General features: G+C 43.5%; 1 protein-coding gene across 5 annotated transcripts in view; it reads right to left on the bottom strand.

Moving 5' to 3' along the window:
* LOC5667160 (methylcytosine dioxygenase TET) overlaps positions 1–4,254 on the bottom strand; it is a 163,342-nt gene extending 159,088 nt beyond the window's left edge. For all 5 annotated transcript variants that reach the window (XM_061642239.1, XM_061642240.1, XM_061642241.1 and 2 more), the window contains exon 1: positions 4,144–4,254. The gene's annotated coding sequence lies outside the window, so the exon portion shown is untranslated. The remainder of the gene's footprint in view (positions 1–4,143) is intronic.
* Between the last annotated feature and the right edge of the window lie 8,689 nt (positions 4,255–12,943).

Below are 12,943 nucleotides of genomic sequence, written 5' to 3'. Positions count from 1 at the left end.
CCCACCGACCCACAACAAAAAGACGGAATGATATCCTCTCCAAATCTCTACCGGCCTGCCGCTGCTTCTTCGTATCCTTTACCGGGGATGGAAGTTTTCAAGTAAGATTTGATTTATACCGTACCGTGCTGCCGACCAAGACCGTCTCCGTGGATGGGAAGATGGAACTGATGGAACTGAATCAAAGATTGAGCAATAGTCGAACCAGGATAGAAAGAAAATGGCCACGTCTTGCAGTTCTGTAAATGTTCTATCCTGCGCGCGCTGTCCAGGGAAAGGGACGGGACACGAATGGAGAAATAAATTCTACGTTCGATCCTATTCCATGATTTCAAAAACCCAGGCACATACACACATACACAGGGAGAGAGATAAATCCTGGGATATAAAATATCGATGATTAAGAGGAATTTATTAATGAACTTCTCGTACGGGATGCGCTCAAAATGGTTCGCAGCGTGACAGATGGACAGATTCCTTTTCAATATGTGAGACGATCTTTTGTCAAGCTGTCGGAAAAAAGAGGATACGATAACATGAAGTTGACTCCAGATTGGATCTTCTATTTTCAGTGTCAGTTAGCAGAAAAAAACTGTCACTTCCGCATAATATATTTAACGCAAAGCGTATCACTTCTCGCAGCTCATTAGCTCCTAGGTTTGGCAGTGCGCACACAAAGGTGCCCTTTCTCAAAAGTATGCCATTCATTATGCTGCATACTATATCGCCTGCCACACTCTGTGCTCGCGAAATCAACTACCACCAAAGGGCAACGCACTGCACCATCAGATAACAAGTGCTTTTTACTCCAACCTACTCATCCCCCCCTCTCCCTCAAAAGAAGGACACTTTCAAGAACTCTCCAAAAAGCATCCGAACCTTCTGCTCCAAGGGGACCCCCAAAATACGTCCTACTCACAAAGTCCCCTGGCTTATCCGGATGCCATCGCACAAGGACACAGACACACACACACATTCTTCCTTCCGAAAAGAAAAACGTGCCATCCCTACGACAACGACGATGACGACGACGACGACGACGCTAACGCGCAAAAAGCCCCGGAAAAGAACGTACCCAACTCCCTATGTCACAGTGTTTTGCAGTTGCAACCAGCTGCAAAAAGGCGGGGAGTATGGGGTGAAGGGACAGCGAGAAACGACGAGTGCATTTTTCGCGAAAAACACAATATCCGATGAAGAGGCACTTGAACCTCCCCGGAGCTGGGTGTGGTAAAGGGGTGAGCCGGGGCTTCAGATTTTTAAGCCCGTTTGGGTGTAATGAACTGCGGAGTGTAGTGCAGGAAGAAAAACATCCCTATTCTGCCACACTCAACATGGGTGGTGGTACTACATTCTTTTTCTCTTGTTTCTTTGAGTGTATATCTCTCTGTGTGTATGTGCGTCTTGATGTCCTTGTTGCACTTGAGAATTTGCTCAAATTTAGTGCGCAGAACGCCGCGCCATTACACAGCTTTGGAAGAATATATTGAAGACATTAAATGTGTGTCCTAGGGGAAACTTCAGGAATGTAATAACAGACCCGAATTCAACAAGATCTTGTTGATGCATTTCAGACAGAGCATAGAATACAATCTTCCCAATCTAGAAGACCCAGAAAAACTGGCAATAGAATTAGTACCACGTGAGGTTCCCATCAGAGATAGGAAGTCCTCATCGCATCATTATTCCCAGCAAATTCTACCAACCTCCCGGGGTCCAGGTGTTGCTGATCGAAACCGAATCCCAAAAAACCTTGTCGATCATCACTCACACACACACACAGAGGCCGTCGTTGTCCCAGACGTCCGGGGATCAACGTTTCAGGCAGGAAGAGAGAATAGAGAAAGCGAGCGTAAAGGACACAAGAACACTGTGTGGTTTATGTATTGGGTTGCATTGTGAAAGATGAGAACCATTTACCGTCTAGAATGCAGTTTGGGATTTTCAGGTTTCTTTGCCTTTCCCGTTTCGGTTGGGATTTTATTTGCAGCGGTTCAATGGTTAATGAACGGTGTTTGTGTGTACTATATGTCTCGAAGCTCTTTCCGACCCGGTTCGGATAGTTTGCTTGATCAGCTTGAATTATGTGATCGAACAATCGAAAGACATTTCACAGGACCGAAAAGCCTAAGGCCTAAGGCCTGAAAACCTTCCACCAGCAAGATGAGCAATGAGGTCGCATTAGTTTCCCAGTTGTTGTTCCCAGTTTTCCTGTGTGCATTCACCCAGCTTATGGGCCATCATTACTGCATGCTTTGCTGTGAAGCTAAATTTATGAATTTATCACTTCCTGCATACGGCGTTCAGCGTTCCACAGCTTGTGTGTGAGCTCTGAGCGCGCTCTCCGGACGACGCGAGGTGTGGTGTTATCACTCGCAAGCGCGCACGCAGTTATCGCCGCGAGGTTCTCCAACGGACCGAACCTTGCCCGCTTATCGGTACCGTTTCATCATAATCGTAATTGAAAAATCAAAATACTCCAACCGTACGATGTATCGGTGTTAAGCTGTAGCTTGGAAGTTTTGGTTGGTTGGTTTGGCAGGCAAGAGCTGTGCAGAGCTGGTTTGATAAAGTCATTTAACAATTTTAATCATGGTTTGTTCTGAATGAGACTGGAACTCTTTGTGTGCCCGTTCCCAGGCAGCGTGTATTTATCTTTTCAACTTCAATGCACCTGGTGGAGCAGCCCGGGTTCGCGCTAGAATTTGATTGGCTGTCTATCGTATCGTTTCTTGTGATGCCATCTGCTTCACCTGCTAGGTTTGGACAGAAACAAATTGCAGAAACACTATGAGAAGTATACTTATTCCTTATCCTGAAGAGCCAACAAAGAGTGTCGGCATGACGGATTCCGAAGACTTCAAGGCTGCTTCTTCGGGACACTTTCATGCTCCAAACGTTTCACAACACCCGCACTAACAGAACAGAAACCCCAGAACAGAAAAAGCACGCGTTATTCGCTTCATACACTCAAGCACTTCTATTAGAATCCTTTTTGTAAAATTAAACATTCGCTTTCGACTAAACCACGTAAATAACACCTTCGAGCGGCACACCGTGGTTGACATTTCGTTTTCTTACTCTTTTTACACCATGTTTACAAAGCCTAGTTTCCCAAAGCCTACTTAATAAGGGCGCACGCACTATCCACGATGCGTTCGAGCAAACCGGCACCACAATACCAACGCACACAGACACACACAAGCAGCAGCACACCGGAACAACTTTCAACGCATTGCGCGTATGTAAAACAGACACACAAAACTACGTAATGGGGCACGGGCGCGCACACACACGGTGTAAAACGGCTAAAACGGTTTGTTATCACACATTTTCGTTATCGTCAGCACGTCATCCGCGTATTGGAGCCGGGTTTGGGGTCGTGGCACAGTGTAGGCCTAGGTAGAGCCAGGGCGCGCGCATTTGCACCGAACGGTGCTAGTGATGGTGGCCATTCTGACATTAGGCAAATACACACCGACACACAGACACACACACACGCATACGAAGGCACACAAAGCATGCTTGGACGCAACATTATGGTTACAGGGCGCACGGCAGCATTCGTCTCGTGTGCGCTTGATTAGAGCCAATTGATTTGATCTAAAATTGTGTGTATCCATCTGGAGAGCATTTCGATTTATTTTATTTGCTTCTCCTTTTTCCTTTTTTTCTATCTCGATGGGATCAGCAGCGTCACTTGGGGCTTCAAGTTCCACGGATGGTTAGTGCATTGAAACGTTTCTGTGGGATAGTTTTGATCCTTGTTTAGCACTAGAGTCACGCAGCAACACTATTTAACACAATTAACAGACTACTTATTCTCAAATAAATTCACTTTTCTTATTATCCCGATCCTAATATTATTATTTAATCACACACTGGCGTAACATACACTATACTCGCTTAAAACAACCACAATTTGCTATCCATTTTTAAAACTCAAAACAAGTTGCCGTTATTGTATTACAAAATCACACACAAACACCACGCAAAACACACCGAAAATATCCCTGAACTCCCTTTTTACGGGAGATCTTATGCCACCGGAAGACACTGCACCACCGCCGCCAAGTGGTTGTGTTTATATCCCTCCCCTTCCCTTCCCCTTCCTGGTTAAACCTTCCCACACAAGATACTCACATTTTACGTAGCACTGGTAGAATTCAAAACCCAACACTCGACGCGAGTACGGACGGCGTACATCCGCACGCTTTGAGAGGCAATTTTGAAATGGATGCTCAGGCCCGAACAACGCCAGCCGGCGGTCGATCCGAACGCCGAAAGCCGAAAAGCGGCATGCGTTCGGCCGGCACGCAGTTCGGGCAGCTCGGGTTGCGTTCGGGCCTGCCGCACGCGCCCGCTTCCTTCTCCAGCGTCTCCGGCAGCAACACCAGCACGCATTTCATGTCCGCTCGATGCACGGCTGGCGCTTGGATGAGACCGCCAGCCGGCGGGAGCGTTGTAAGAGTGCGCTAAATTACGTTTAAAATAATTCTAGATTTTGAGGATTTTGTTGGATTTTATGTTGAATGTATTAGAATTGTTGAAATAAAATATTCCTTTTTAAAATCTATACAATCTTCACATAAAAATGAAGAATGTACTAAACAGACAGTAGAGACTCTACACTTTGTAGGAATGAAGGCAGAATAAGCAACAAGTTAAGCCTTTTTATCTAACTTTCTTTCAAAGTCTACCATCAAGAATAGATACAAAGATATCTTAAGTATTCTATTGAAAGAACATCACATCAATATCCTCATATATATCGCAATATCCTTAGATATTCCTAAAAAAACCCCAAGACCTGATAACTTCTCAATAGCACATATCTTCCTACTAACTGCATCTGCCCGCCGAATCTCGTAAATCTTCGTATATGTTTCATTGTTTCTTCAGCTCAGATTTACTTGCCATTTCTCCCCACACATACATAGCCAAACCCCCTCTTAACGTTGATCCGATTCCTCTCGCCACCAAACGCGACCACCAAACGCTGGATGCTCCAAAAATGTTGACTTCTGAAACTAACGACCGCTGGAGGACCTCTCCTGTATGTTTGTGGAGTGGGCATGCCCGGAAATGAAGCATTCCTTCGGTTTTGGTTTTTATATTTTGATCCGCCGTAGCACACGCCGTCGGAGTGACGAAGGAAGGGTGACGCATGCCTGGACCCATATTTGCCCCCAAAAAGACGAGATGGCGCATGAAGAACAAAGAAGCATCAGCGAAAGAGTGCAGCGATGCAAAAGGTAGCATATTTTATGGTACATTATATTATTTCTTCTTTTTTCGCTCTCTTTCTCTGTACTGAGTAAGCGTGATAGTACACATCAACCAGTGGTATTGAGTGTCCTTAAGGTGAAGAAGTGTTTCAAAGATCCTTTCCCTTTCTAGTACTCGCTTGCCCGTTCTGTTTGACATATTTGTATGCATCCTCTTTTTTTTCAAATATTATGTAAAGCGGGGACACTCCAATGAAGTTTGGGACCGGCAAAGTTCTGCTGAAGACAGCGTAATATATGGGCAGATTTTGTAATGACTAATTTTTGAGAAGGGGCTCAGGGCGTAAGAGTTTCAGTGTTTCTAATTGCCTTTTTTATTTTCCCAAGCAAATGGGAACGCCAGTTGAAGAGATTTCCCCAAAAGGATACTTGTATGAGTCATAGAACCTTCCGTTATTGCTTCGTATGTAACAGTTTGTGATTACAAAATGCTCATATTTGTTGCAACAAATGCTACTTATTAAAGACAGTCGAAGATTAAAAAAATGCGCTAACTAACGAATATAAATTACACAAGCCCTAACCAACAAAAAACTGTTGATGAGCAGCAATCGCCGTGCGTAGTAATCAAACGTGCGCACCTTAATTGAATGTTTATGCTTATGTTTTTTGAACTGGAGAAGATAGAGAGAGAGAGAGAGAGCTGCTTTTGTGTAATTACTTTTACAGCACTCAGAGTCCTTTGCTTTAACTCCTTTTGACTTGGCAGTTGTGGCTTCCAAAAGCTGTCAGCCGATTGTGACTTAGTGTGTGACGAGTTCGAGATCTTGCCAGCATTAGATCAAGCAACGCATAGCCCATTTCGATGATGCATGAGACTTAACCAATATAGCTTTTTTGTCTTCTTCCTCTTTTATCCTTTTCATCACCGCGCCAACAAACGGCAAGGATCTACGAAAAATGGCCACGTTTGATTGCGTGCGCTTGTAGTGTGTGCGTTTGTGTCTCTACGCGTATGTATTGGTTGATTGTGTTGTGAATTCGAAACTGGCGAGGAACACAACCCGCGGGGAAAACTCGACAGCACAGCACAGCGAAGTGACATTAAAAGCGAAACGCACAAGGGAGCAGCCATACACCATGGAACCGCGGTGAAGGGTGGTCCGAAGAGAGGAAGAGCAACTAATGTATGTGTGCGTGCGTGTGTATGGGTCGTGTATGTGCACAAAAGAGGAACGAAAAAGGTGGGATGGGAGAAAAAAGGGAAAATAGGTACCGAAACCCGGAGCAGCTGGCACGTAAAAACGCCAATCAACATTAAGTCCTGCCGGTTTTTCGATGTTGTTGCTGCTGCTGCCGCCGCTGCTGCTGCTGCTGCTGTTGCTGTCCTGTGCATGCTGTGGTGGTAGTGTTCGACGAGCCTTACCGCGCGTAGAACGCGATCCTCACTCGTGTCTGTCCCGTCTTCCCTTCCCGATGGGTTTAATCAGGCCCAAATAGTGTGATGCATTTTTCAAACCAAACCAACCGGTGCAGTTTTACGGTTTACAGCGTGCGGCCTCGGGAAGATGGTGGGGGGGGGGGGGGGAATTTGCATCCTTTCCTGACCGCCGACGCATTTTGGGGACGAACACAAAAGAACAAAAAAAATGGGCGAGGAATATTTAAACGCAACGACACGCGTTTGTAGCATGAAATTAAATTTGTACCATTTCCCACTCCCTGAGGTCCTTTTACGTGTGAGGCTTGTGGAGTGTGCGTGTGTTTGTATGATTGTAAAGAATCTTCTCCTCCTGACCGGGCACACACACTATCGATAGAGCGCATCCTTTCATTTCGATTCCAGCAATTCATCTGTGCAAGAGCCTCTGCTGTCCCTTCGGTCATTGCAATTGAAAATATGGTTTGCCCAATGTTACACAGCGAGAGGGAGAGAGAGAGAGAGACACCATGGGCAGGCGTTCAATGCGAATGGATAGAATGAAATTCATGCTACATTGGGGGAGGTAGAATTGCACATCAAGGTTGGTGCTGGCTGGTATCAACCATCGGAGTGCAGAGGAAAGTGCAATCGAAACGCACGAGGAAGGGAAATCGGCACATAGAAAGGGTACCGAGAGCGTGCACAACAATAGGGACCAGGACCTGTGGATTTGTATATCTCATTCGACAATTTCCTCAAAAAAGTAATATGAAGATGCTCCCGCTTTGCTGCTATCTTGCGTGTTTCTGTCTGTCTGTATGTTTGCATCCGGATCGAAATCGAATAGTAAGACGAACAATTGAAATTCATCTTAATAAGAAAGTGAGCTGAATGGGTCTTCAGAATTGGGAGTTGGACGAGATTGGTTCTGATCTTTTTTATATTTTGTGCACTGACTAGTCCATTGCTTATGCGTGTCTAACGATGTGTTACAAATCAGGGCAGGAGCATATTCAATTGTATTACTCGTATCCTTTTGAAATTGAAATCGCAAGTCTCATATTTCTTTTCATTTCATTTCTTTTTTCTCATTTTTCCTAATACTTTGATTTAATTTATTGTTTACTTTGTTGTCTTTCTTTGTTATTTATTGTGTTTGGTTTACTAGTTTTGTATTTCGTGTGTATTTTGTTTAATCGTTTATTTCTCGTACTTTGACACCTAAATTATACATTTCATAATTTCTCAATTTCCTGTTTTTGGGTATTTAGTTTATGTTTATCAGTTTGTATATTCTCTTATTTTTTCTTCAATTTTATCAATTTATTGCTAACTCTGTTGTTTTACTTTTATTAATGCTAGTTTGGTTTACTACTTTCATATTTCTGTTTTTATTTTACTCATCTTTAATTTGTTTTATTTTAGCATTATTTTTGCTTCATCTCTTTGCCATTGTTTTTCATCTTTTAAAATTTACATTTAATAATGCATCCAATCAATTTTACTGAGCTGTTTGTTGTGTTTTAACTCCGCCTGTTGCTCCATGTCAGCGTTTTTAAGGACTTTGCTGCATTGCTCTTATGTGGACGTCACTCTCTACCCCTTTTTTGTTACTCTTCCAACAACCCTGCAAGCAAGTGTTGGAAGGTGACTTTTTAATCAAACATAAACATAAACACACAATGAAACATGCTCGCACCGATGCTTCATTAACCCATTTGCATTCGCTGCGCCATTGTCGTTTGTTTTCCTTCCATGTTGGGCTTCATTACATTTCCACAGTTAGTTGCGAGGGCTTATGTTTCTTTCGCTTTGAGGTACTTCATTAATTTGCCAATTTGCCACCAGCTTCGCGTTTCCATAGCATGGGCCACACACACACGCGGTGTCCTGTCGGGTGGTAAAGGTGAACGCAGCTGAACCAGAACCGACCGACCTGTCAGGGTCACTAGCTGATGGGGTAGGGTAACAGGGCGTCGATGTCGTACCAGCCCAGAAGCTGCCCTGTGGGTCCGTTGACCGCTGCCGTTGCCGGTAGCGCGGGTCATGTAATTACTTACTTACATGAGTGGTGCCTGTTCGTCTTTTTTTGCATTCATACTTTATTTTCAACAGAAAAAAATGAGCCTTCTCTCACGAGGAAATGGTCGATGGAAAAGCGGTTGCAAAATAGAGTCAATTTTTATCTGCTTTTTTACTGTTGGAAAGCTCAACCGTTGCTTTTGCTGTGCGTGCTCGTCTCGTCTTTACACGATTCGGGCTGACCAGGTATTGAAAAACATTTATTTCTGTCCGCACTACACGTAACCTTTCATGTAGTAAGGCTTCTTCAACCTATCAATTGAAGCACAAGGAGGAAAAAAATGGCACATGAAAAAAAACAATTAAAAGCCTTAACCTCATCAACAACAATGCATCATCTTGGGCAAAAGAAGAGTGGTTGCATTTTACGCCAACCGACTGATAGGAGAATGCTCGCTTCCTTTTTGCATTTGTTGTTGTGTACCGTCCTTTTGTTTGTTTTGCATGTTGCACAAGCCAAAGAAATTCCTCATCCAAAGCGCAATTGCAATTGCAGCGCAAAATACTGCTGCTCCACGGTGGACGGGCAGGGGGACGGGCTGGGAGGTTTCAGGAACTGGCTAACCTCAAACAAAACGAACAACGACGCCTTATGTTGCTGCTACCTCTACTCATTATACAAGCGAGCGTTCCACACCAACCGACGTACCAACTGGCACCGCACCGCACCGCAACAGGACCTCTTCAATAGCCCCGCAGGACGAAAGTTATGGAGCAGCAGATAGCGGGAAATAATTCTTATACACAGAAACGAAAAAAACAGAGATCCACCTCTGCCTCCAGCTCACAATCGCATTGCCGTGGAGCTGCAGAATGGACAAAAGAAGGATAGTGGAATCGTAGAACGAGTTTAAATAAAAACCCCTGACAAACCGGACAACACAAACGGTGGCCACAAAAGCGCAAAAAATCCTCCCCATAAATGAGTATCAAAAAGAGATAGCGGAAACGGTTGGAAAACATAAAGCGAGCGAAAAAATAGTTTTAAATATATTTTCCAATGCAACACAATACACGGCGAGTTTGTTCCTGCTGGAGCGCCACGGTCAGTCAGTCGGTCGGAAGTTTTGTATCCTTTTTTCCCCCCCCTATTTTGTTTGAAGCGCAGCTCGCAGCGTAGAAAGGAAGAAAAAAATACAGAGCTCCAAGGCTACCGAAAGCAGGAGCTGCTATGCTCATAATTTTTAGCACGCTGGTTGATTTCTGTTTCTGCGCCAAAACTACGCGCTGCTTTCAAGTTAGCCGCGCGATTTCCAACCGGCCCCCGGGGAAACCGCACACACGGCAAAGTGGGCAAACGAAACGAACGAAAAGCTGACCCACACCGGGCCGATTGTAATTCAGGATAACAACAGGACACTTTGTTGCTAAACATGTTAAAACAAAGCTCCCCTCAAGTTCCCCAATACTCTCTCTGTCTGTGTCTTTCAACCATGTGTGTGTGTGGTAGGGACACTTTTAATGAGCTGATTATATTGCACCGATAAAGTCACAAGGACCCCCTCCAGGTGGAGCATGAAATGCTACGGACCGTGTCCAAAAAATGGCAACAACCTCCTCTCGCCATATGTGTGTGTCTGTGTGTGAATTTCCTGCATTTGGTAATGCGTTCTAGTGGTTTTTGGTCGATATTTGCAAGCGTTTGTAGAGATATTGTTCTGGGGAAAATAGATGAGAGAAAATAGCAACAAACACAGAGGTGGTACTCTAGAGTGTACACAGGCAATCGTAATGATTGTAATATGTTTCCAATTATACTGCTCTTTTGTTCATATTGGAGTAAGGATCTCTCTAATCACATCGTGTTCTGGTGCAGACGTACTTGATTTCATTGCTCTCGTAAAGAGGATATAGCTGACCTTTTCCTATGAAGACACGCGCTGTCCAGTTGGGAACTGAACCAAGTCCATCCTCTACAGAACCCATCGCGTCTACGATTAGACCAACTCGCCGCCCGTTCGCATGTCGTGATGTAGGCTAATATCAACTAGAACAGGGATCTCCAAACTACGGCCCGCGGGTCGCATGCGGCCCTCGAGAGTCTTTAATGCGGCCCGCGAGGACTGGGTTAAGGTTAAATTAAATAGCTTTCTTATCTAACTGTTTTTTTTACTTCTCAAAGATGAAAATCAAGATTCAATAAAAGAAAGCTGCATAAATTTGATATATTTCATTAGTATTTTCTTATTAAAACGAGATTTGAACTTCGACTCATTCTAAAGGTAGCGTCAAAATGATTTACGGTTTTCACTCATGATTTTGTTACAATATTTGACTGCATGCTAAGTTCCTTTAGAAAACGCTCCTGTTTAAATGCATTCATTGTGCATGGGAATAATATTCGTTCAAAAATTATCACAAGCACACAATCACATTCAATGCAGCACGTGTGCATGTGCAGTAGGATGCTGAATATATCTCTCCCTAGAACTAACAGCCTCGTCTGTGACATCGTATCCTATTTTTCCATCGTCCTTTCTCATACACACTACGAGCTACATTTTATTCACACACCAAAATTGGGGTTGAAATTTGAATCGAGTTTTAAGGGATGCATTTTTATGCTGCAGTGGTGAGTGTGCGCCACGGGTGTGTTGATAATGAAACTGTGTCCAGTTTCAAAAGCGGGCACGCAAAACAAAAAATCCCATTGGACTATTCGGAGGTTTTATTCCAAGCAGAATAAAATATACAACTACTACTGTGAATGGTGCATAAAATCCAATACAATGAGAAGCGGTAGAAACAGTCATACAAAAAGGGATAGCAAAAACGAATCCCAGTGCCATTGCTTGGTAGTGGTGATTCGGTATTCGGTCCTTTGTTGGGATGACGGGCAGCAGGGAATAGGAAAGTTGTCGTACGAATTTATTCACCCACATTGTTTCGCGAACAAATCTTGCTATGCTGTGGATCCTCTTCTATCGCAAGATCGGTTCATTATCACACGATCGTATATACGGTGCTCTGCCCGGCTAAGCTACAATTTCGCGATCAATTGTGATCTTTTTTATTCATGATTTAGCAAGCTTAAGCTTGCGAGTAAACTGACCGTCAGTTTTTTTTTCTCTCCCTTTGAACACACAGAACAGAGGAGAAAAAAACAAATTCTAAAACCTTCTTGTTGTTGTGGTCACGGATGGAATACCGAAAGCTCGGGGCAGAATGCATTCATATTTTGCACTTTTTTAGTTCTAGCGTAGCAAAACTGCATGAGAATATGTTGCATACACACAGTGTGTGTGTATGTGTTTTTTTTTGTTTCTTCCTTTACCACTCGTTTTCTAGAAAATTTGCTCCATTTCTGGGCAATAGGGTAAGGAGAGCTAGATTTTTTTTTTGTTTTGACTTGCCCTTTTTCTGCTCTGTTCTCGCCACTCATGTGCATCCTTGTGTTTTTTGTTTTATTGCACACCACTTTCCCTGTAACAAAACGTGTAGAAGTCATCATATTGTTTAAAGTTCTACAACTTTTCTCTATGTGTGTGTGTGCTTCCATTACGTAAATTTGCATCTTCTCCACCGTAAGCTTGCACTGGTCAGCAATTGCAACGTCAGTAGAGTTGTAGTTCGCAAAGCATACGTTTGCATGCCTTTTTTTTCTTTATTCGCTTCCCGTCCGCACAAAGAAAAGTCTGTTCAAGCGCGACGAACACCTGTGGGCAGCGAGAATGTGTGTCTGAATGTGGTACGTTAAGCCACGATATAAAAAAAACTTGTAGTTAAATGTATGTAAAAAATATTCCCCACCCTGAGCAACGTGCTGACGGATGGACGGCGAATAGAAAAGGCTCAAACTCTGCGCGGATAAACTCAGCGTATGAAACAGTTGAGAAGGACGAACGCGGTCCATGTTTGATTTAATGAAAAAGTGTTCGTTCTCAGTTTTCTTCCCTGTGCTGTACACGATACGCTCTAACAAAAGCTCAATTTTATGCTTCATAATGATTGTTGGAAAGCGAGAAACTGTGCAACAATGAAGGATGAGTTTTCGTTGCTGTACAACTTTGTACAGCTCGTTAGGAGAGCTTTAATTGCTCGATTATTTTAACTTGTGTTTTTTGTACGAATGTAATAGTTGTGCTCTTAATTTTCGTAATTATTTTATAATTCCCATGCTGTTTCGAAAGGTGTTAGTAATCTTTGATATTTTTTATATAGTTACAGATCGCTTCATAAAGTCGTCCGTGTTTTATAAACTATTTCTCAA

This window comes from Anopheles gambiae, chromosome 2, assembly GCF_943734735.2.
Source record: "Anopheles gambiae chromosome 2, idAnoGambNW_F1_1, whole genome shotgun sequence".
Classification (NCBI taxonomy): Eukaryota; Metazoa; Arthropoda; class Insecta; order Diptera; family Culicidae; genus Anopheles; species Anopheles gambiae.
The sequence above is the reverse complement of the archived record's forward strand: the minus strand, read 5'-3'. Positions and strand labels throughout refer to the sequence as shown.